The sequence below is a fragment of the Eleutherodactylus coqui genome, chromosome 13 (assembly GCF_035609145.1).
Source record: "Eleutherodactylus coqui strain aEleCoq1 chromosome 13, aEleCoq1.hap1, whole genome shotgun sequence".
In the NCBI taxonomy this organism is placed as follows: Eukaryota; Metazoa; Chordata; class Amphibia; order Anura; family Eleutherodactylidae; genus Eleutherodactylus; species Eleutherodactylus coqui.
The window spans coordinates 114134350-114157960 of NC_089849.1; the positions used below are offsets into that span (position 1 = coordinate 114134350).

The 23611-nt window shown below is 45.4% G+C and overlaps 1 long non-coding RNA gene across 1 annotated transcript in view; it reads right to left on the reverse strand.

Moving 5' to 3' along the window:
• The window catches only part of LOC136587484 (uncharacterized), a 192026-nt gene extending 169697 nt beyond the window's left edge, over positions 1-22329 (reverse strand). The window contains exon 1 of the long non-coding RNA XR_010787467.1: positions 22068-22329. This is a non-coding gene — a long non-coding RNA (uncharacterized lncRNA). The remainder of the gene's footprint in view (positions 1-22067) is intronic.
• Between the last annotated feature and the right edge of the window lie 1282 nt (positions 22330-23611).

A 23611-nucleotide genomic window follows, 5' to 3' on the forward strand; every position in this document is an offset into this window, starting at 1 on the left:
GCACAGTGTGCCCCGCGGCCGGATTATCGCAGCGAGTATCGCAATGCACTATTGCCCGTGGAAGGGAGCCCTTAGGCCGGGGTCACATCCACGCTGGAACCTCCATTTCAGAGGCACAAAGTACCAGTAGAAGCAGCGTTACATGCAGTAAGATGTCGGGCAGCTGGGCGGAAACTGAACGCCCCTATTATAGTCATTGGGGTCTGTTGGGCGCTGTTCACTTCCTTCATAAGGCTGACCTGTTTAGTTGCCCAAACAGAGCAGGAAAACGGAACCCCCAACTAAGATGTGAAAGCCAAGATAGAGCATGCTGTGATCTTTTTTGCACATGACTTATGTGAGCAGCACAATGAAAATGTATGTGAGATAACTACTGCGTATAACGCACGCAAAAACTGTGCGGATAACACGCAATGAGCATACAGTCATGTGAGCCGCCATGAAGGTGCTCTTAGACAGGAAAAAAAAACATTCAAACGAATGGAAAATACTGAACAATTTCCCCTTTGAATGAGCAACGATGTATCTGCTGTATAAACAGGCGGCACAAGAGCGAACGAGCCGGCGGTGACGTCACTAGAATGTGAAGCGCTGAGCGAGAAGTCAGCGACACTCAGAGGTGACGTCACCCGCTAGTGCAGATAGCTTAGCTGACAGTCGACCCGTGTAAATTGGGCATTAAGGCCCATTTACACGCAACAATTATCACTCAAAATGTGTAAAACAAGTGAAAGTGAGCGATATCGTTACGCGTAAACACGCTGCCATCACGCACTACTCATTCACCTGTTTATCACTGAGTTTCAGCCTGAATAAAAATAGTCATTAGTTCGTTCACTTTCCCTTTGGTTTAAATGACATTTGTTCAGTCTTTCAAAGGACTTGGGGAGGCGGGGAGGGGGTGATTGTTTGCCCGTTGAACACAATGACTAGTTGTTTATTCATGCTGCAGGAGACAATGGATTTTCCTCACTAATTAAACACTTCCCACCTGAGCAAACACATATAGTGTTTATATAGCTAATGAGGAAAAAGGCAAAGATTTAAAACGGATCTTTACGTGTAAGCGCTCAGCATTGGAAAGCAAAAAAGTCATTAATTCGTTAATTCAAACGACAATCTTTGCGTGTAAATGGACCTTTAGTCACACAGGATTGACTGAACAGCCTCCACTCCAGACTGATACTGTTATTGCAATGTATCAGCGAAGGATAAAATGTATCTAAACAGAAGCTACTTGTGCGCTAATGTATTCGGCACACAAAGGGTCGGGGAGACTCCAAAGTGGATTTCCCTCTCAAAGCTGAACTTCGTAAAAGCTTCTCCTTGTAAAGCCTCACAAGTATTTTTCCTCTAGATTTCACAAAAAATAGGTCTGTTCCCTACAATCACATTTTTTTGACAAATTCTTCATATAAGTGAGTGTTACAAGGCAACAAGGAATAAAAGGTAGAAGAGCTGACTCAGACCGACATCCCTGGAGGGCTGTGATTAGAGTCCTGCACTCAAGTAAACCGGCCCTGTGACTCAGACAGGCTAATGTCACCTGCAGCCATAAACAGGTGTGCAAGACCCAGTATGGTGCCAAGGAGGGTATCCATGTCTTGGAGTATCTGTCATTCATCGTGTGGCATAAACATGGTAGTTCATTGTAGAAAAGTAATGTACAACTTAGGAGCCCCAATCTGTAAAAGGGCCTCCATACTTATATGGCAGAGGGACCTTTTGGTCCTCCTCAGACACTAGGACTCGGGTGCAACTGCAACATCTGCATCCCTATTGGACTCCTCTGGTTACGGCGGCCTGCACACGGGCCGATCCGCCTCTGCATTTTGCAGCTAATAGTGCCCATAACAAGCTATTCAAAACCCCTTTTTTTTTCCTCCACACGAGTGGAAACCAATTGCATTTTCCGCTCATGAAGGAAAGATTGCAGCATGTTCTATTTTTGTGTGGATTTCGCAAGGACGGCTTCTATTGACACGGGAAAAGCAGGAGTTAAAAAAAAACAAACAAACTGCACATGTCTGACGGCGAGCTGTGAGGACCATCCGCAGTACAGGTGAAGGAAAAGGAAAGCCGGTACGTGCGGACACTGCTGCTGCCAGAGCCAGATGCCGCTGCGGGATTCCGCCCCGCCCGTGGGCAGGCAGCCTTACTGTGTGCATGAAACTACTGGTTGTTAAAGGGCATTTAAGAGACCCAATCAAGTGCTTCTGCCTATTGTTTTCATTTAAAAACTCACACGCCTCCCACAATTAAGAAAAAGAAAGTAACCAATTTTGGACCCATTAAAAAATTAAAATCTCAATACTACACCACAACTTCACCAACGTTTACAAGAAAATTAGTCAGGCATTTTCAATCTGTGGCTCCCAGCACGTCCCGCAGCTCCAGACGCTCTCGAAAGGTGAGATCTCACGACCCGACGAAAATTGCGCCGTTTATCACTTTAATAAAGAAATAATCGATCGGTCTGGAGCCTGGCATGGAAGCGAGACAAGCTGGAAGCTGTGAACCAAAAGTGCCCCGCCAACTTTCTCATAAAAGTCAGCGAAGTTGCGGTGTGGTACGGAGTCCCAATTCATTAGTTATCTGGGTGCAAGGGGTGGGGAGCGAGCGGATTTGTAAATAAGACGGTAGGTAGTATCATTTTATAGGGTTTCCTTGAAGAGGTTCCAAGGAAAGTAAAATGAGGGGTGGAGCTCCTGCTACTGACATAGAAGAAAATGTAGCCGTCCTTATAGGAAGTTGAATAAGGTGGTGCCAGTCCAATAATGCTGAACTGTTTGTAATGAAGTGTGACAATTAGACTAGAGGGACCGTAATAATTTGTGGAGGTGCAACTCTCATAAAATGGTACTTAAATAGGTGATTTTACCCGGTGTTCTACGGAACTGTGCTGAGGATAAGAGAAACCGCGCAATATCCCCCACTTATTACAGGTATTTCTGAAGAAGGGGCATGTTATAGAGCAGGACGAGCTGAGCAGATTGGTATATAGTTTTATGAGGAAAGATTCAGTATATCTTGCATTTTATTAATTTACATCTTTGCTCTTTCTGAGCTGCACTGTCCAACGGGCGGAGCTATCGGTGATTGACAGCTGTGTATGACTGTACATACAGGGGTAGCGATCACTTATAGCTCCGCCCACTGGACCTCTAAGCTCAGGATGAGCAGAGATATAAATGAATAACAGAAGTTATACTGAATCTCTTCCCATAAAACTAGATATCAATCTGCTCTATAACATCATGCCTGCAGAGAGGGCAGCTTTTTCAAGCTGGCAGGTTCCCTGTAAAGGAGAAACTTCAGAATTGAGGCCACCTTGTCTGTCACTGCCGACAGCCATCTTCTATGTTCTCCCAGATAAAGGGACATCTGGTATAATCTGCTGACTGTAGTGCTATGGACAACATAGTATGTTAGGCTGAATGAAGACAGACCATGTTATTTGGGGGCCGAGCACCTCGTGTGTCTATGTAGGATCTTTAGGAAAGGACAGGCTATGCAGAGCCGTTTCTTTAAATCCCATAGATTGGCGCCGATCGCCTTCTGACACCAGTGAATCCTTATCTTTCAATAAGTGCGGTCCTAGTGGATATGGATATAAATGTCCTGGACTGGAATACACCTTTGCGATATAAGAAATGTGAAATTGGCCAGTGGCACAGCTATAGGCGGTCGCTGTGGAAAGCAGGACCCTAGGCTATGAAGCCAAAGAGATCCACTCACTACGTGACACCAACTCCCACTGAATGTTCAGGCAAGGTACTGCTAAATCACTGTGTGCGATCAAAGAGAGATCTAGGGACCTTAAAATGCACCATTTGAGTTGCCTACATCACAAGGTATACGTACATTAACCCCTTCAGTTCCCTACACCAAGAGGGACCCAGACCATCTTCACTGCCCTAGACCACCAGGAATGCAGATAATCATCACTTTGCTAGACAAGGATGCTGATACTGCTATCTGCCTGGATGGTAAGCGCCCGTTTTTGGTGCTTTAATGGGTAATTATTAGGGCGTTGTACGTTAATATTTATTTGATGTGGTTCTATATTGTCCAGCTTAGAGGATACAGTGTCCAGGTCTCTAATTGCCCAACTCACGACAACGGCTTAGGCAACTTTCACACATACCATCAATAAAACGCTGTGATTTAGATCGTGGCACCTTGCTGTGATTTTACTTTAGTTTTCGGCTGCAGCTTAGCGCACCCCATTATTGTGATGGCTGATCGGGTGCGCTAAACATGAAAAAATAGAGCAGACAGTGCTCAAAAATCACGTACCTGGAAAGCGCCGTCCCCCGCCACGATCGAGCGTATGTCTGCGAGGCCCCATTGCAATCAATAGGAGCGTTAAACCGTGATTACTGCGGCGTTTAAAACGCATGTGTGTGAGTGGCCTTAGAGAGAACATTGCTAGCGGTATAGCTGAGAATTCCAGGCGGGTCACACAGAGCAGTTATGTAGGGGCTGGAACTAAAGTTTTTCACCAGGGTCCATGAAACTTTAGCTACGTCCTTAAAGTTGGCAGAGCTTTGGCTTTTAGATCAATCATTGCGGTATTTGATGTATTACAGAGATTATAGTTTGACTTCATGGTAAAATATAAACCCCTGAATCAAAGCTTTTGCTAAATAGGGTTTCTATCTAACTTTGAAAATAAGGGAGATGGAATAAATCCTCCGCAGTGCCACCTATTGAAAGGCAGCATTTCTTCAAGCCAAAGTCAGACTTTTTATACAAGCCTTGTTACAATGACAGGGAATTAAAAGCAAAGCCAGACTCCATGTACAGACAGCTGTTTCAGGGTTTTTGCCCTGCATCAGTGTACAGTAGGAGTCTGGCTTTGCTAGTTAGAGGCCTGGGATGAAGGTCAGAAACGCTCTTTTCTCCTTAGGGAGAGCAACTATAAACTAAGTGAGGAGACTCAAATGGCCACGCACGCTCCTCTGGGTAATATATTTATAGTATATAGTTGCTCTCCGTAAGGAGAAAAGATAGCGTTTCTGGCTACCTAACTTTGTTCATCACAACAGTCTAATCTAGAAGTTAAGCCTCATTCACATCCGCATTGGAGTGCGGCCCGCAGCGTGTGAAACTCTGAGTGTATGAGTACTGACCGAGACCCATTCTAGTCATTCGGGGCTGTACAGGTCCGGTACCTGCTGGATCTGGCACATCGGCAATTGCCATGGAAATGGTGTGTTTTTAGATAGAATGGTTGTAATTCCAAAAATGGGTCAAATGAACAGAAGTAAACAATAATTGTCCAGTTTAAACGTGAGTCAACGGCAGAACGACTAACAAGAATCGTTTGCTTGTCGGTCGTCGTTCGTTTTCAGCTGGCAAGAAAATAATGGTTGGCTCATCAACTTCTCGTTGGGTTTAAACAATCCCCGCTTAGTGTGTCACATAAGAATGAGGAACCCTGAACAAGAAGTTCACGATCCCCAATGATAACCTGTCTGTCTAAACGGGCTGCACGATCGCCAGTGAGCGGGTGATGATGACACCAGCCTGTTCGCTCCGGAAACTTGTGCAGTTTTTCAATCCTGGCCAGAAGAGATGCTGAAGACAACTGCCGGAGAGCAGGAAGAAGCTGCAGCGGAGTCGGACAGAGCTTCTAAGGTGATGTATACCTTTTTTTTAAAAGCTTTTCTCTGCAGCTATGGCTTATTTTCAGGGTAGGGCATATATTTCCAGCACCCCCCCCCCCCCCCCCGAAAATCCTTGCATGTGCTGCTAAGTTGCAGTAAAACTGCAGTGGTATTGCATTGCTGGCCCGTGCACTATCGCTGCGGATTTTCTCGCGGTGATGCTGTGTCGCCCGTGTGAACAAGGCCTATAAAGCATGCTGCGATTTTGTATTGTCACAATGTAGCAGGTTACAAAACCTCGCTCATGTGGAAGAACCCATAGACAAGCCTGGGCTCTACATACATGCGATTGTAGCAATGGCGCATAGCTACTAAATCGCCCGTGTGGATGTTGTGTGTAAAAGGGCCAAAAGGCAGCGCACGTCCGCGCTGGTGTGACTGAGAGGTAAGTGGAGTTTGATTGCAGTCCTGGGCTGAATACCCTGACGGAGCATGCTGGGAGTAGTAGTTGACAGAGAGACACAGGTTGGTGACCATCAAGTACCAACCTAAGAAGCCTCGCTGCCTGTACTTGTATACCCCTAGCAATGAGTTCATCTATAATGAGCCCCACATCGTGCCCAGCGGAGAGAACAGGCGATGCAGCCCAGCCGCAGTTACTAGTAGTCCAGATTGCAGCCTACATAATTATCGGATACCACGTTAACCGCTATTAGTCAATGATTAGAAGAAATGATTGAGGAGGTAAATGAATGCCTGCAACACAGAACCAAAAATGTAAGAATAAGGAAGTGGGTAGGACCACCTAAACCAGCAATACATTCCCAGGTAGTCACATATGAGCCATCCGGGCCGCGGGCTAGGCTGCATGTGTTATAGCTATAGACTTCTAGGCAGGTCATTGCTCGCCAGTAGCATACAGGAGCTAATGGTTGCCAGCGGCATCGGCTAGTATATTTACTATAGGTGGGGTTATTATACCCTTTGGCTATTAGTATAGAGAGCTCAGTGGTCAGCAGCTGAAAGCCTCTCTCTTTACAGTCTCTCTGACAAGACCCGGTTGTCCGCTGTCAGCTTATTACACCTGTCTCTACAATAGCATACAGGACTGACTGGTTACCAGTGACACTTGCTAGTGGATGTTTGATAATTGAGTTATTGCACTCTTGTGCTGCTAGTATAGAGGGCCTAGTGGTTACTAGCTGCAAGCATCTAATATAGCTTCTTAGACAGGACCCTGTTGTCTACTATCAGCTTAAGGGCTTATTCAGGCATGCATATATCAGATGGGTTTTCACGCCCGGCCGATATACGCTGTCCCTCCCCCTCACCGACTCTCTGCTTCTCTCCTCCCTTCTGAGCGGTTTGCAATAGGAGTGGGCGGGGCGGAGCTAAGCTCCCACCCCTTGTTCATAGCCAGCAATGGGAGTGGGTGGGGCAGAGCAGAGCTTAGCTCCACCCCCGTCCCACCCCTCCCATGGCAAACACAGGAGTGGAGGAGAGAGGCAGAGAGACGGTGAGGGGGATGGAAGGGGGGAACTGCTCAGATGGAAGTGTATATCGCTTATGGGAATAAGCCGCGAGGCCGCATCCGCACGGGCGACAGCGATATCGCTGCTATGTACACACGATTTTGTAGCGTTGGTGATGCTTTTTTCTTGGGAATAATGTAGCATTGCGTCTCTGCTACCTGCGATCCTCCTGGCACAATAAAATCACGTGATTTTGTAGCGGGAAGGGTAATGGGACTCTCTAATGTTAAAATCGCATAGCAGAAAAGTCACAAGTTCATGTGATGCCATCAATAAGGAGGCTACAAAACATCGCAAATCGCGGCTGTATGGCCTCGTTCACAAGGGCGACAAAGCCACGCTGCGACAATGCTATAAATCGCATGTATGTGAAGCCCATGCTTTCCTATGGGTAACTTCACACATGCAATGTTTTGTAGCCTGCAACAACCCAACACAAAAACCTTGCAGGTCCGGCGATATGCCCGCGACTCGTGAAGTTTTGTAGCCCATGTTTCCCTATGGAGCCTTCCTCTCTGTTGCATCGCAAAAAAACACGATTTTCGTGCGGTGTGATGCAACTTTGAAATCCTATTGTCAAAGCAATAAACTAAGCTCTAACTGCTGGGAAAAATAAAAAAACGGTATACATCACCTTAGAAGCGCTCCCCGGCTCCGCTGTATCTTCTCCCTGGTCCCCAGCAGTTGTCTTGAGCATCTCTTCTGGCCAGGGATTGAAAAATCCTCGCCTCCTGGAAGCGCTGCCACTGATTGGCTGACACTTAGCCAATCGGAGCCAGCGCTCGATGAATAGTGCTGATTGGTTCAACGAGCGCTGGCTGTGATTGGCTAAGTGTCAGCCAATCAGTGGCAGCGCTTCCAGGAGGCGAGGATTTTTCAATCCCTTGCCAGAAGAGATGCTAAAGACAAATGCTGGGGACCGGGGAGCGCTTAAGCTTGTGTGTGTGTGTGTGTGTGTGTGTGTGTGTGTTATAATTTTTTTTTGTTTTTTACTTTTCTGCAGCTATGGCTTATTACCGGGGTAGGGCTTATATTTCAAGCCCCCCCTCCTCTCTCCCCCCCCCCCCCCAAAATCCTTGCATGTGGTGCTACAAAGTCACATAACTTTGTAGCACAACATGCGATATTGTAGCGCTACAAAATCGCGGTATCACTGCAAGAAACCGAAGCGCTAGAGCACTGACCAGCGAAGCGATATCGCTACAATTTTCTCGTGGTGATGCTGTGTCGCCCGTGTGAACAAGGCCTATTAAGCATGCTGCGATTTTGTATTCTCACAATGTAGCAGGTTACAAAACCTCGCTCATGTGGAAGAACCCATAGACAAGCCTGGGCTCTACATACATGCGATTTTTGGCACTGGTGCATAGCTACTAAATTGCCCGTGTGGATGCAGCCTGAGGCTTTCCTATGGGTTCTTCCACGTGAGCGACGTTTTGTAGCCTACGATATTGCAAGACTTAAAAATCGTGACATTCTGTATATACCCGCTTTTGCTATGGTTTGTAGCCCGTGTTTCCCTATAGAGCCTCCTTGTTTGTTGCATCGCACAAACTTGCAGTTTTCATGCTATGCGATGCAATTTTAACATTTAAAAGTCCTATTCACCTTCTCGCTACAAAATCGCGCAATTTTATTGCACAAGAAAATCGCACGTAGCAGCGACACAATGCTACATTTTTCCCGACAAAGAGCATCCCTGACGCTACAAAATTGCGTGTACAGAGCAGCGATATCGCGGACGCCTGTGTGGATGCGGCCTGATGGTTGCTGGATTATTACCAAGCAGAGACTGCCATCAGTACAATACACACGTTATACACCGGTTCATACTTTCTATCCATTCGATAGGGGATCACCTTGACATTAGGGACTGACTACTGAATTTCTCTGTGAACTTCAGAGGTCCCCCAGGGAAATACATTGAACCAACAAGATCAAACTATAATGAAGCAATAACTATAAAGGGAGCCAACGTTCTATCTACTACTACTAAGTGTTTGAACTACTGATAACACTAAATCAATGTAGGTCTTTCTCTACTGGTATGTAGGTTAGACTCCTTGCCCAGACCTCGGCCACTCTTGCCTGATCATAAAAGGGCAGATGGACTTTATGTCCCGGTAGGGCCTCAGTACCAACCCTATAACTAGGGAACCTGACCCCCCCCCCCCCCTACCGGCAGGCAACAGGGCATCTCACTCATGTGTGGCTATCTGGGAACTTCTTTCTGGTTTGGGTGGTCCCTACCTACTTCCTTATTCTAACATTTTTGGTTCTGTGTTGCATGTTTGTCCAGGTATTCACGTTACCTCCTCAATCATCATTTCTTCTAGTCATTGACTAATAGGGGTTAACGTGGTGTCAATAACATTTTGTTTTAATACCGTCTATACTGTGAAGGACAATATAGGCCGCCTGCACACGAGCGGAAATTCCGCGGCGGGATTTCCGCCGCTGGAAGCCTGCATACGATTGTGTTAACAAACGCAATCCTATGCAGACGGCCGCAGTTTGGCCGCGCGAAATGTCGTGCGGCAAACAAACTGTGGCATTTTCGAGCCCCGCACAGAAACGTCACTCGCCCGCCGCCGGCTCCAGTCTGCGCATGCGCCGGCTGCCCAGCAAGCCAGCACATCAAACAGTCGGAGCCGCGGGTGAGTACGCGCCGCTCTCTGCAGGCGCTCGGGTTGGGTCCTCGACGCCGGATCCGACCTGCCCGTCTGCAGGCGGCCTAACACTAAGACTTTTAACTGCCGCAGTGAAACTACAGAATTGTTACATTTTTTATTTAGATAACAAATTTATTTTTTCTTGCCATTATTTTGTATAGAGTTTGTAAATACTAAATGGTACAAAATACCTGAAACAAACTTCAGGCTCCCACAGAAAACTCCTTAAGGTGACGTTCCCACGTAGCGGAAAATGTTGCAGAATGTCCACAATGAACATCCTGCACCAAACTACGCAGCACAGCCACAACGTAAAACCTGTCAACATCCGCGCCATTGCTGCAGGTATGGATGAGGTTTTTGCTGCAGATTTCACCTTTTACCACAGAAGGGATGCTGACTTCAGGTCAGGTTCTGTTCACCACCATTGAGATCATACTAATAAATACAATGCTAACTCCAAATTGTGAAGTTATGTTCTCCCCATCTGGGACATGCCAAAATCACACCCCTGCCCCTTTTTACCTTAGAGAAGTTACTTGTCAGTCTGGTTTATTTGACAGTCCCGGGAAAATTAGGGTTGTTGGCAACTAATGTATGTCAATACCAAAACTTAAAACTTCACCTGCAACTCCTTTTAAGCAGAAAGAGTCCTATTTAATAGAAATGAAGGAAGCATGTGGAATGAGCCCTAGTCTGACAGCTGCTTGCTGTAGTTTGGGATCCTCCCAAACAAAAGTTTTCTAAAGATCTGTTATTGCCAGGAGAGACACAAAATCAATAGATAGGATTACTTTGTGCCCATTAAAATCATTGAACCCTTGTCAGGTCCAGTGGACACTCGGGGTCCTGAAGACTGAGAACAAAGGAGCTTTCATTGTTCAGAGAAGGCAGAGGGTCATAAACCATAATGCAGTCTAAAGACTGGTCTTTGCCTCACCCAAGAGACACAGGGGCACTGTGGCTGGAGAAGAGATACCCCCACCAATGCAACCCATATTAATAAGATTGTCTATATCAGACAAGTCCTATCTTCTGAGGAACGCCCTGGCATACAATTTCTCAAGAAGCAGTACCAAATTAGGTCAAAGAGCTGCTTTTGCTCTGGAGGACCACTTGGATCTTTGCATTATTCAGTCGACTTCTATGCTGCATAAAATCCAAGTTAAGATCTAAAAATCCGTTCCCCCAGTGATGGCAGCTCCTTATGGGCTTACAGCAGCGAGACCTCATGCAATCATCTAGGTACCAACTTGTCTGCCTTAAAGAGACTATGTCCGCTAACTTGAGTCCTATAAACTAAGCTTATGGGTCAACGTAGCTGACCTAGGTGTCAGCGCTTTGAGTGGCACACCAAGTAGTCGTCCTCTCATTCTAAACGTAGAATGGGAGGACTACTTAGTACCCCATCAATGCCCCCCAGCAGCCAGTGGGGAAGGTAAGTATAAAACGTACATCCCTGGACTCAGTACCTAGGACCATACCGCTATGATGTGGTGAATGACCCACAGGTGTTGGGTGACAAAATGACAGTAAGTCCCAGCCGCCTTCTAGGATTAGACAAGCATACAACATGTTCAGGTTCTGTTCCTACTGGTGTCATTGCTTCCATTACTACTGGCTTTGTATCTATGGTCAGCTTTAAGCAATAGAAACGGAATAAAGAAGAGAAATCTACAAATCCGCTTTTTCTCTATTGATTTCAAAGAGCTTTTTAAAATATGAAAAACACATGAAAAGATTCCGTTTGCTTCCATTCCATTAGATTTCCGTTCTTAATGGAACTAATAGCGCATCCTGCGGCGTTCTTGGCTCTGTTTAAAAAATAGAGCAGAAGCAAACAGAAGCTTTCTATTTGCTTTCTGTCTTTTAAAACCCCCATTAAGATCAATTGGGGGAAAACGGATACCTTTATTTCGTTTTAATTCTGTGTCTCTGCACCAAAAACTGGGCAGGGAAACGTAATTATGACCACAGCCCTAAGGGTTCGTTCACATCAGCGTCTCAGGCTCCGTTCTGAACCTCCATTGCTGATTTTGGCTAGAAGACAAGATGAGATATCACGGCAAGCAGCGCAATTTTGTTGAGTAAATTCAGTCAAAATGCTGGACTGCTTGCCTGAAATTAAATGGACCCCCATTCTAGTCCTAAGATGAAAGCCGCCAGGGAGTGCCTTTTTCCTGCTAGCTCAACAGAGCAGGAATCCCCTAACGATGATGTGAACGAGCGCTAAAACAAATGTGAACAGAGTCTAAGTTGCAGCTAAATAGCTCTGGGCTATTCCAACATGCCCAATGCGTCTGTCGTCAGTGGAGAGCTACACAACAGCCGATGCTGGAGAGATCAGCGGGTTGGGTTGGCCTTCCTCATATGTATATGGCCAGCTTTAGATACACACTGGGAACAACCAGCCCTGGGCTCCAGTTGGTAACCATAATGGTCGCCAGTGCAGCCAAGCATATTCAGATGGTGATGAGAATTTAAAATTTTGTCGCTATTTCAGACTAGCTCGCCACGCTGTGACTTAAAAAAAAAAAGTATTTTTTCCCCAAGTCTAACAAACGCACTGGAAACTATTATTTATTATACCTGCCGCCAACGCACAGTGTCCCAGATTAGGAACAAGCTGCACTTGCGGAGGAATGGGTGAAAGGTGGATTTTACTCTTTTAATATCAGGTCTTCCCTTATCTGAATAAACAGCAACAGCTTCTACAATGATGCAGTGAGTGGCACAGTGGCGGTCTAGTTTTAGCTTTGGACTGGCATTCTCATGCATCCAAGATTGGCATAATCATTGTTGCTATCGATGCTACCTGCAGTAGGGAGGGAGAGCATAGGTTGTAGCCGTCTGCTGGTGGGTTGCTGTTCCTGGGTGACCCAGGAAGGCAGCAATGATGGTGAAGCAGACTATGTTGAGGCCCGTTTACACACACAGATAAGGCCCGTTTATACACAACGATTATCACTCAAAATTCGCTCAAAAGCCATCTTTTGAGCGATAATCGTTGTGTGTAAATGCACTGACATCGTGCGGTTTTCGTTAAGCCATCACTCATCGTCTTCTTTCAGCATGCTGACAGACAACAGTTAGTCTTAACAGGGATTCACAGCGGGATACAGCTGATACTATTGTTTCAGCTGTATCCCGCTCCCTAATGACAGGCAGGGCATGAAGAGCGGTCCAGCTCTGTTTTCCATACCCGTCATGGAGCGCTCGGCTGTATAACAGCCGGGCTCTTTGTGCAGAAAATATCTGGATGCACAAGACAAGTGGGGACACCCCTCTTGTCTTCTGCATCCTCCGCTCCGAGCGCCGGGCTGTATGACAGCCGGGCGCTCGGAGAAGGGAACAGTTGCATGCAGAAGACAAGCGGGGCCACCTCGCTTGTCTTCTGCATCCTTCGCTGGCAGCGCAGGGTGATCGCTTACCTAGAGTGATCATCTTGCATTGTAAATGACACAACGATTATCACTCAAAAGCCGCTTGAGCGACATCTATTGAGCGATAATCGTTGTGTCTAAATGGGCTTTTAGTCTTTCAAAAGATTGAAAGCTCAGCGATCATTTTGCATAAAGTACTCAAAGTACTACTAGCAGTTAGTGCCTATATCAGCTTTATCTGCATGCAAATGAGCTTCTGGGAGCTGTTGCGGAACTCAGCAGGAGATCTGAGCTCTGTAATTAGCTTCATTGTTCAGCCAAGGGCTTCTAAGAGAAAACAATGTAATCTCTAGCTCCCCGTGGAAAATTCAGCACCATGGACAGCAGCCAGCATGTGTCCTGCTTCTCAGCTGTTCTGCAGGTGGGGCTGACAGCTGAGAACACCTGATATGTTATCAGCTGTAATTAGCTCTCCCCAGGCAGAACACAGCCTGTGGTCCTACTTATCAGCTGTTCTGCCAAACAATGGTTTTCAAGCAGAATTGAAAACTGTAGTTCGGCAGAAAACTGGAAGATGGGTACACTTAGAAACTACGATTATTGCTCAAAAGATGTCTTTTGAGCAATAGTCGTTGTGTTTAAATGGGCCTTTACCAAATTTTTGGCAAAGCAGTCTAAGATAAGTAGATCTCTGTTGAAAGCCACAATGATGAGTATATCTTAATGGAATGTCCTAGCTGTGATATGGAAGAATTGCATTTAGCCATAGCTTTAATGTGATTGCTTAGAACCACATGTTATAGCTGGGTATAGCTTGGTGTTGAGGTTAGGTGCACTGTGGGTTGTGACATTGCTATGCGCTAACATTACAAGCCAATAGCTACCAGATGTTATTGTGCAGCCCGGACCTAGCTAATGTTGCCTCATCTTCATAGAAATGTGGTCTCCAACCTGCTAATCATCAGCTGCTGTGCAACTAAAACTCTCAGCACGGCCCAACAACTGTAAGCATTCCACGAGTCGGAGACCGAGGCTCTATGTAGATTAGGTAACGTTAGCTAGGTCCAGGATGTCTAGTTTCCCAAAAGCTGAAAAGTCACAAGGTTGGAGACCACTGCTCTGTGAGGTTTTATAAATCAGGCTCATGTTGGTTTCCACCATAACTGGTGTGTCTACATATTGGTCATGTCTGCTCCCCTATGTACAAGGATGTAACTACTATAATACTGCCTCCTATGTACAAGAATAAAACTACTATAATACTGCCCCCTATGTACAGGAATATAACTACTATAATACTGCCTCCTATGTACAAGAATATATCTACTATAATACTGCCCCCTATGTACAAGAATATAACTACCATAATACTGCCCCCTATGTACAAGAATATAACTACTATAATACTGCCTCCTATGTACAAGAATATAACTACTATAATCCTCCCCCCTATGTACAAGAATATAACTACTATAATACTGCCCCCTGTGTACAAGAATATAACTACTATAATACTGCCATCTATGTACAAGAATATAACTAGTATAATACTGCCCCCTATGTACAAGAATATAACTACTATAATACTGCCCCTATGTACAAGAATATAACTACTATAATATCTTGTACGTCGGGGGGCAGTATTCTAGTAGTTGTATTCTTGTACGTCGGGGGGCAGTATTCTAGTAGTTGTATTCTTGTACGTCGGGGGGCAGTATTCTAGTAGTTGTATTCTTGTACCTCGGGGGGGGCAGTATTCTAGTAGTTGTATTCTTGTACCTCGGGGGCGGGGCAGTATTCTAGGAGTTGTATTCTTGTACCTCGGGGGGGGGGGGGGGGAGTATTCTAGGAGTTGTATTCTTGTACCTCGGGGGGGGGGGGAGTGTTCTAGGAGTTGTATTCTTGTACCTCGGGGGGGGGGGAGTATTCTAGGAGTTGTATTCTTGTACCTCGGGGGGGGGGGGAGTATTCTAGGAGTTGTATTCTTGTACCTCGGGGGGGGGGGGGCAGTATTCTAGGAGTTGTATTCTTGTACCTCGGGGGGGGCAGTATTCTAGGAGTTGTATTCTTGTACCTCGGGGGGGGGCAGTATTCTAGGAGTTGTATTCTTGTACCTCGGGGGGGGGGCAGTATTCTAGGAGTTGTATTCTTGTACCTCGGAGGGGGGGGGGCAGTATTCTAGGAGGTGTATTCTTGTACCGGAGGGGGGGGGGCAGTATTCTAGGAGGTGTATTCTTGTACCGAGGGGGGGGGGGCAGTATTCTAGGAGGTGTATTCTTGTACCTCGGGGGGGGGGGCAGTATTCTAGGAGGTGTATTCTTGTACCTCGGGGGGGCAGTATTCTAGGAGTTGTATTCTTGTACCTCGGGGGGGGGGGCAGTATTCTAGGAGTTGTATTCTTGTACCTCGGGGGGGGGGCAGTATTCTAAGAGTTGTATTCTTGTACCTCGGGGGGGGGGGGCAGTATTCTAGGAGTTGTATTCTTGTACCTCGGGGGGGGCAGTATTCTAGGAGTTGTATTCTTGTACCTCGGGGGGGCAGTATTCTAGGAGTTGTATCCTTGTACCTCGGGGGGGGGCAGTATTCTAGGAGTTGTATCCTTGTACCTCGTGGGGGGGGGGCAGTATTCTAGGAGTTGTATCCTTGTACCTCGGGGGGGGGGCAGTATTCTAGGAGTTGTATCCTTGTACCTCGGGGGGGGGGGGGGCAGTATTCTAGGAGTTGTATCCTTGTACCTCGGGGGGGGGGGCAGTATTCTAGGAGTTGTATCCTTGTACCTCGGGGGGGGGCAGTATTCTAGGAGTTGTATCCTTGTACCTCGGGGGGGGGCAGTATTCTAGGAGTTGTATCCTTGTACCTCGGGGGGGGCAGTATTCTAGGAGTTGTATTCTTGTACCTCGGGGGGGGGGCAGTATTCTAGGAGTTGTATTCTTGTACACCGGAGGCAGTATTACAGTAGTTGTATTCTTGTGCATAGGGGCAGTATTATAGTAGTTGTATTCTTGTACACAGGAGACAGTATTATAGTAGTTGTAGTCTTGTACACAGGAGGCAGTATTATAGTAGTTATAGTCTTGTACACAGGAGGCAGTATTATAGTAGTTATAGTCTTGTACATAGGGGGGCAGTATTATAGTTGTTATATCCTTGTACATAGGGGGGCAGTATTATAGTTGTTATATCCTTGTACATAGGGGGCAGTATTATAGTGGTTATATTCTTGTACACAGGAGGCAGTATTATAGTAGTCATAGTCTTGTACATAGGAGCTGTATTATAGTAGTTATATTCTTGTACATAGTAGCAGTATTATAGTAGTTATATTCTTGTACACAGGGGGCAGTATTATAGTAGTTATATTCTTGTACACAGGGGGCAGTATTATAGTAGTTATATTCTTGTACACAGGGGGCAGTATTATAGTAGTTATATTCTTGTACATAGGGGGCAGTATTATAGTAGTTATATTCTTGTACATAGGGGGCAGTATTATAGTAGTTATATTCTTGTACATAGGGGCAGTATTATAGTAGTTATATTCTTGTACACAGGGGGCAGTATTATAGTAGTTATATTCTTGTACACAGGGGGCAGTATTATAGTAGTTATATTCTTGTACACAGGAGGCAGTATTATAGTAGTTATAGTCTTGTACACAGGAGGCAGTATTATAGTAGTTATAGTCTTGTACACAGGAGGCAGTATTATAGTAGTTATAGTCTTGTACACAGGAGGCAGTATTATAGTAGTTATAGTCTTGTACACAGGAGGCAGTATTATAGTAGTTATAGTCTTGTACACAGGAGGCAGTATTATAGTAGTTATAGTCTTGTACACAGGAGGCAGTATTATAGTAGTTATAGTCTTGTACATAGGAGGCAGTATTATAGTAGTTATATTCTTGTACATAGCAGGCAGTATTATAGTAGTTATATTCTTGTACATAGGGAGCAGTATTATAGTAGTTATATTCTTGTACACAGGAGGCAGTATTATAGTAGTTATATTCTTGTACACAGGAGGCAGTATTATAGTAGTTATATTCTTGTACACAGGAGGCAGTATTATAGTAGTTATAGTCTTGTACATAAGGACAGTATAATATAATATTGTCTGTAGTGGGTTGTTTTAAAGTAGCAATATTCTTGTCCATAAAGGAGCTATTTTGGTATATTTTTAGGACTATAAATAGTTTTCAGGCTTCAAGTCAACTGTTCAGTTGTCAGAAGCAGAAATGGAAAAATCAGCACGAGGGGAGATGCAGGCACTGGACACAAATGCTTTTTTTATTGTAACATTTTTAGATGTATTTAAATTTGGTGACTAAAATGTAATTTGGCCCCCAACTCTCCCCGTTTAGGAGCTAAGGGCTCCTAGGTGAATATTTTTAGTCTGGCGTAACAAGACCCCACAGATTTACAACTACATGAACTTGTGGTACCTCCTATGTAATTAGGGTTTCCAGCTTCACATTCACCTTTCTCTCTCTTTCATCCTGTCAATAGAAAAAAAAAAATCAATACTTACCTATTCTTTCCCAGGCAGTCTTCTTAGCGCATCTTCTCCTCTCCGATCTTCTGCAGTCCCCCGGGTCACCTCACCGCAAGCTGGCAGGATCCTCTTCTTCCTGTTTTGGAGCGTCCATTATCTGCAGTTCACTTCCTGCATGTCGGTGTACCCGTTCACTAGTGACGTAGCGTTCTTTAGCCTGCTTTAGCACGCATGCGCGATGTCTCGCCGCCAGTGTTTCATATAGTTTATGAAACACTAGCGGTGAAGCATCACACAGTCGCACTAGAGCAGGCTGCCAATCATTCAGCATTCCCTGCTAGGCAGTGAACGCTACGTCACTAGTGACCGGGTACACTGACCTGCAGGAAGCATAATGCCAGCATTGGACACTGCGTCACAGGAAGAAGAGGATCCGTCCAGTTGGAGGTGAGGTGACCCGGGGGACTGCAGGAGACAGGAGAAGATCGGCAGGGAGAAGATCTGGTGAGGAGGCTGCCTGGGGAAGAATAGGTAAGTCTAGCTTTGTTTTTTTGGGGGTTTTTTTTTTAGTACGGAACCCCTTTAAGGTCTAGGCTGACTGCTTAACACCTATATCCAAAAACCTACACAACCTTCCCAGGCTGACAAATCTTTTGTCCCTGTGTTCTCCCTTGATGAGTAGTAGAGTAAAGGCCCAATGTCCACGAGCGGATTTGATTTGCAGAATCCTTAATTCAAGCCACACACAGGGAAGCATGGCGTCCGCACCTGAATTAAAGCATGCAGATTTGTCTTGTGGATCTTTGGGTGCTGAAAAGAAATCGCAGCATGCTCCATTTAAGTGCGTTTCCACACGGACAGCTTCCATTGGAAGTCTATGGAAGCCATCTGATCCGTGGCTTTTCTGCAGCAGGCACTGCGAATGGGCAACTGATTCCGTGGGAAAGCAGGAAATGGACTGCGCATGTTCACAGTTGGCACTTCCGCACACATCCGCAGTACAAAAAAAAGAAGACCCGGATAGATAAGCAGTGTCCTCAGCCGCGGGCAGGGTTGGATTCTGCTATGGGCTTCCACATGCGGAATCTGACCTGCCCGTGGACATGAGGCCCAAGGGTGCGCTCACCCACAGCTGATTTGCTGATGATTTTGCTGCATATCTTCAGTAGATTTCACCCTTTCAAGTGAATTCAAATAGAAGGTGTAAAATCTGCTGTAGATCTGCCTCGTGTGGCGCAGAGCAGCAGAAATGCAGTGCTAAGCTCTCGCTCATGACCTGAAGGTTAGGAGTTCAATCCCTACACAATTCAGGTAGCCGGCTCAAGGTTGACTCAGCCTTCCATCCTTCCGAGGTCAGTAAAATGAGCACCCAGCTTGGGAGGGGGTAATAAGTAAAGCGCTGCAGAATAAGTTGGCCTTTTTTCCCGAAGGTCATGGTCAAGGTCTAGGGTTATCAACAGTAAAAGTAAATATAATATCTAAATTACGGAGCAAGCCTTAGGCTTGGCTCCCATGGGCGCTGATTTGCGGCAGAAAGCATGGCCCCGAAGCTGCACCATTTGATGCAGATTTTAAACCAGGTTTTCTTGCGTATTTCTGTGCGCCATTCACCCCCCTCATTGAGAGGAGCTGAATGCGTTTCCACTGCGGAAACAAAAATTGACATCCTGCGGAATTGAATTCTGCACCACATGCCAATTTCCACATGGGTTTTAGGCACTATATAGTACAACACATGGCAACGTGCAACATAAGGCCAGCTTGCCCAAAGACCCAGACAATCTCCCTGTCTCCCCATGATCGCAGCTCTATGTTGCACACCTCCGGGGTGGAGAGTCCCCAGATACATTTAGTACAGATGAGATGTTCTCATACCGATTTCATGTAATGTACAGAAATACACACAGGACGCTTTGGAAAGTTAGACTTGAGAGAACAAATGAACATTGCACAACTTCAGTGACATCCCAAGCAGAAGGTATGCAAGAACATTCTTGGGATGATGGAGAGATAAAGGTGAGGTGACAGAACGGCATTGTGACCTTTCCTTCTGGAATAATCTGGTTGATAATACTCCTTATTCCCAATACACAGCCTCCATGTTAAAGGAATAAAGGCTCTTTTGTGTTGTACCGGCTGCATATCTCAGCTATCAATGGTTGACCCTGTAGGATACGGTACAGACTGGTTCAGGAATGGCCTACAGAAAACCATCCGATCAGCACTGATATATAGTAGAAGTATTAATGCAGATGACTGGGTTTAACCAGCATTTGGCTGCAGTGTGAACAGACATCTGTTGAGGACCAGAAAAGAAAGGTCTGCTGCTTCTCCAGAAACTGCACCACGTCTGTCCGTGGACTGTCTGGTATTGCATCTTGTCAAGTGAATGAAGCTAAACTGCATTACAGTCCATGGACAGATGTGGAAAAACAGCAGACCCTTCTTTCTAGTTCTGGACAAACTCCATTACGCCTCTATTCCTCATGTGGGTTCTTTACGGTGGCTCAAAGAGTCATCTAGACAAATGTAGAGTCCTAACCAATCGTGACCATCATTCCAAACCTGGAGGAGACGATGAGTGCTGAGCAGTGTGGTAGAGGTGGGACTGGCAGCTCATATCACATTTCCGCTTGACCTTGAACAGCGGGCTACTTAAAAAGCAAAGCTGGAGCCTCCAAGAAGCCGAGTAATTTCTCCCAGCTCCGGTAATTGTGACGTCATAAGCCTTAAATATTCTTAGGATCTTTCTTTAAGCGGAGTTCATTCTTCATCTCTCACTATGGTCTGGCTGCATGGTCTGCTCAGGTCTCTCGGATGTCGAATGTATCCCGATAATAGTACAGACATTTGCCTACGGAAGACGTTAGCCCTCATGCCGAGACCGCCCATGACCTTTACAAGGTCATGCCTTGTGTCCAGTTCAGAGAAGTATTATTTAATGTATTCCAGTTTTAAGTTGTAACATATATAATCAACCAAGACAATAAATTCATAAACTAGCAATCCCCATTGATGATCTCTCTAAGACAGCCCGGTATACCAGTATTGCAAGGTATGAGGACTTGGGAAATGGCCAGTACAGATGGCATTATTCATTGTAATGTCTTCAGGTACTTGTGCTCTCCTTCAGCTCTGAGGGAATTCAGCTCTCCGACTGAATACCTTGTATTAAACAGTCCATTAGCCAGACAGACAGGGATTACAACTTCTATTGACTTAGGTAGTACAAATCCACATGTTTAAAGGTCCTGATAGACTGGGTGGTGAAGCCTACATCATATATTAGGGTAGGTGTTTGCTGTGAGCTCATAAAAAAAACCAGGTAGGCACTGCCAGGTGAGGAAGTAGAGCCAAGGGGCATAGAGCCCAAGAGAAAACTGTTCAGAAACTTTGTTACAAAAGGCAAACTTCATGGACAGTCTAGAGGACAAATGTCAATGGACAAGGGGAGTACTATAGTACATATACCTAATCCATAGACATAATGGTATACACAGTATGTATATAAGTGCACTAAACAGTCCATATAGATAGTGCTCTACACAATCCATACATGATACTATATACAAAGTGCTCTACACAGTTCATATACATAGTACAAGCAGTCTATACATTATAGCCTATCCCCAATCCAAATACATAGTACTACATACAGTCTATACACAGACAATATACATAGTACAATAAACTCCATATGCAGCATGTTTAGTCTAAACACAGTCCAATGTATAGTTTTGAGCACTATACACAGTCCATATGCACAGTGCTACATACGGTCTATACACAGTCCATATGCACAGTGCTACATACGGTCTATACACAGTCCATATGCACAGTGCTACATACGGTCTATACACAGTCCATATGCACAGTACTACATACGGTCTATACACAGTCCATATGCACAGTACTACATACGGTCTATACACAGTCCATATGCACAGTGCTACATACGGTCTATACACAGTCCATATGCACAGTGCTACATACGGTCTATACACAGTCCATATGCACAGTGCTACATACGGTCTATACACAGTCCATATGCACAGTGCTACATACGGTCTATACACAGTCCATATACACAGTGCTACATACGGTCTATACACAGTCCATATGCACAGTGCTACATACGGTCTATACACAGTCCATATGCACAGTGCTACATACGGTCTATACACAGTCCATATACACAGTGCTACATACGGTCTATACACAGTCCAAATACATAGTATCAACTTCCATGCAATAGTGTATGCAGATATCACAGAAGGGGAGTATAATGAAGATCCCATTCTAAAGACAGCGACAGAGTGAAATCATTGAGCAGAACTCCTGCCAGACTGAACTTCTAGCTCCTAGACCTGCATTTACCTGCTCAGCGTCCTCCAGTGTCCTTGGTCCCATTAATGCAATATTCCATCTCCAGGTATAATGATAAATCCAATTATATCCACAGCCAGGAATCCACTTTTTCCATAATGATGTAGAGCTTCTGTAATTCCCACCAGTGACACAAAAGACCTGTATTCTCCATAGTGCGCCGCTGAGCCCCTATATCCATGCAGTCCCACAGACTGGTGCCGCCTGCAGCTGGCCAGTCCTCAGCCCCTCTGCTCACTACTGTGCCAGTGCTGGAGGTAAGAGCACAATACACTCCCTGCCTCCCAGGGACTGACTGCCAACTACCACCCACATCATTGCCGAAGAGCTCCGCTCAAGTAGTGTCTGCTGCTCTGGCCAGCAGGCTTCCTCCACAGTCCCTGGGATTGTTAACCCATTGATGGTTTGAAGCGTCTGCAGCTAAATCTGTACCTGCACTGAAGAGTAAAGGCCGGAGTCACCTGGACGTATTTGCACGCACTACGCAGAGAATAGAACCCCTTCATTTCAATGGGTTTGTTGACATTTCCGTATTTTGCACACGCATTCTGGTCATGCCTAAAAAAAATGGGGGTGCGCAAATGTCCGAGCAGCACACGAGATGCATGAAATACTGCGGAATTTCGCAGGAAAAAGAACACATCTGGAACGAATTAGCAATTTCAATTGGTTCATCTTTATTTGCCGCGTACAAGTGAACATGCCCTGCGGGCTCAAAAAGTGCGGTAAAATATGCTGAAATGCGCACATAAAGCTTTCTTCGCTCTGCGAAACCACTACGCTCAGGCGCGCACAAATGTACTTGTGAAGCGGCCTTACTTGCGTGCATACTATGCAGAATATAGAATCCATCGGTTTCAATGGGTTTGTTCATTCGGATACTTTATGTGCGCATTTTGGTCGCAGCATGCTTTCTTTTTTTTTTCCTGCGGGGAAAGAACACTTTTTAGGCTCCTTAAAGTAATTGGGCATTTCAATGGCTGACGGCGTCGGTGCGCGCTTTGTTGCGGGCACAAAAAAAAACTGTAAAAAGCACACAAATACACAACATTCAATGCCCAAAAATGTGGTGCAATTGTGTACGTAAATACGCGTCCCCTTCTGTGTCACAGACCCAAGAACAGCCAGAAGACATTTTTTATTAAATTGTTCATTTTACTTATATTGCACCAGTGTAAAAAGAGCGTATAAATTACACAGAGCAACCCCCACCCCCTCCCCGCCCCAGAAAAAATAATTAGAGAATCGATGAGACGCATTACTGGCGCTGCAGGAGAATTCTGTTGTAATTTGCACCTATTTTGGTGTAAATTAATTTCTGCAGATTTACCACTGATTTTCCCCAAAAAGAACAGATATTATACCTCGCACGCCACTTTTCAATAGTGTCTAGAATAATAGGTGCGAGGAAAGGTTTTTAGGGACATTTATGGCATGGGACTTTTTAAAGTTGCAAGATTCATCTCCGGCTCGCTGCAGTGGCTGGATGGTGTGCAGAGGGACTCCGCATCTCTAGACAAGTATTTAAGGATGCA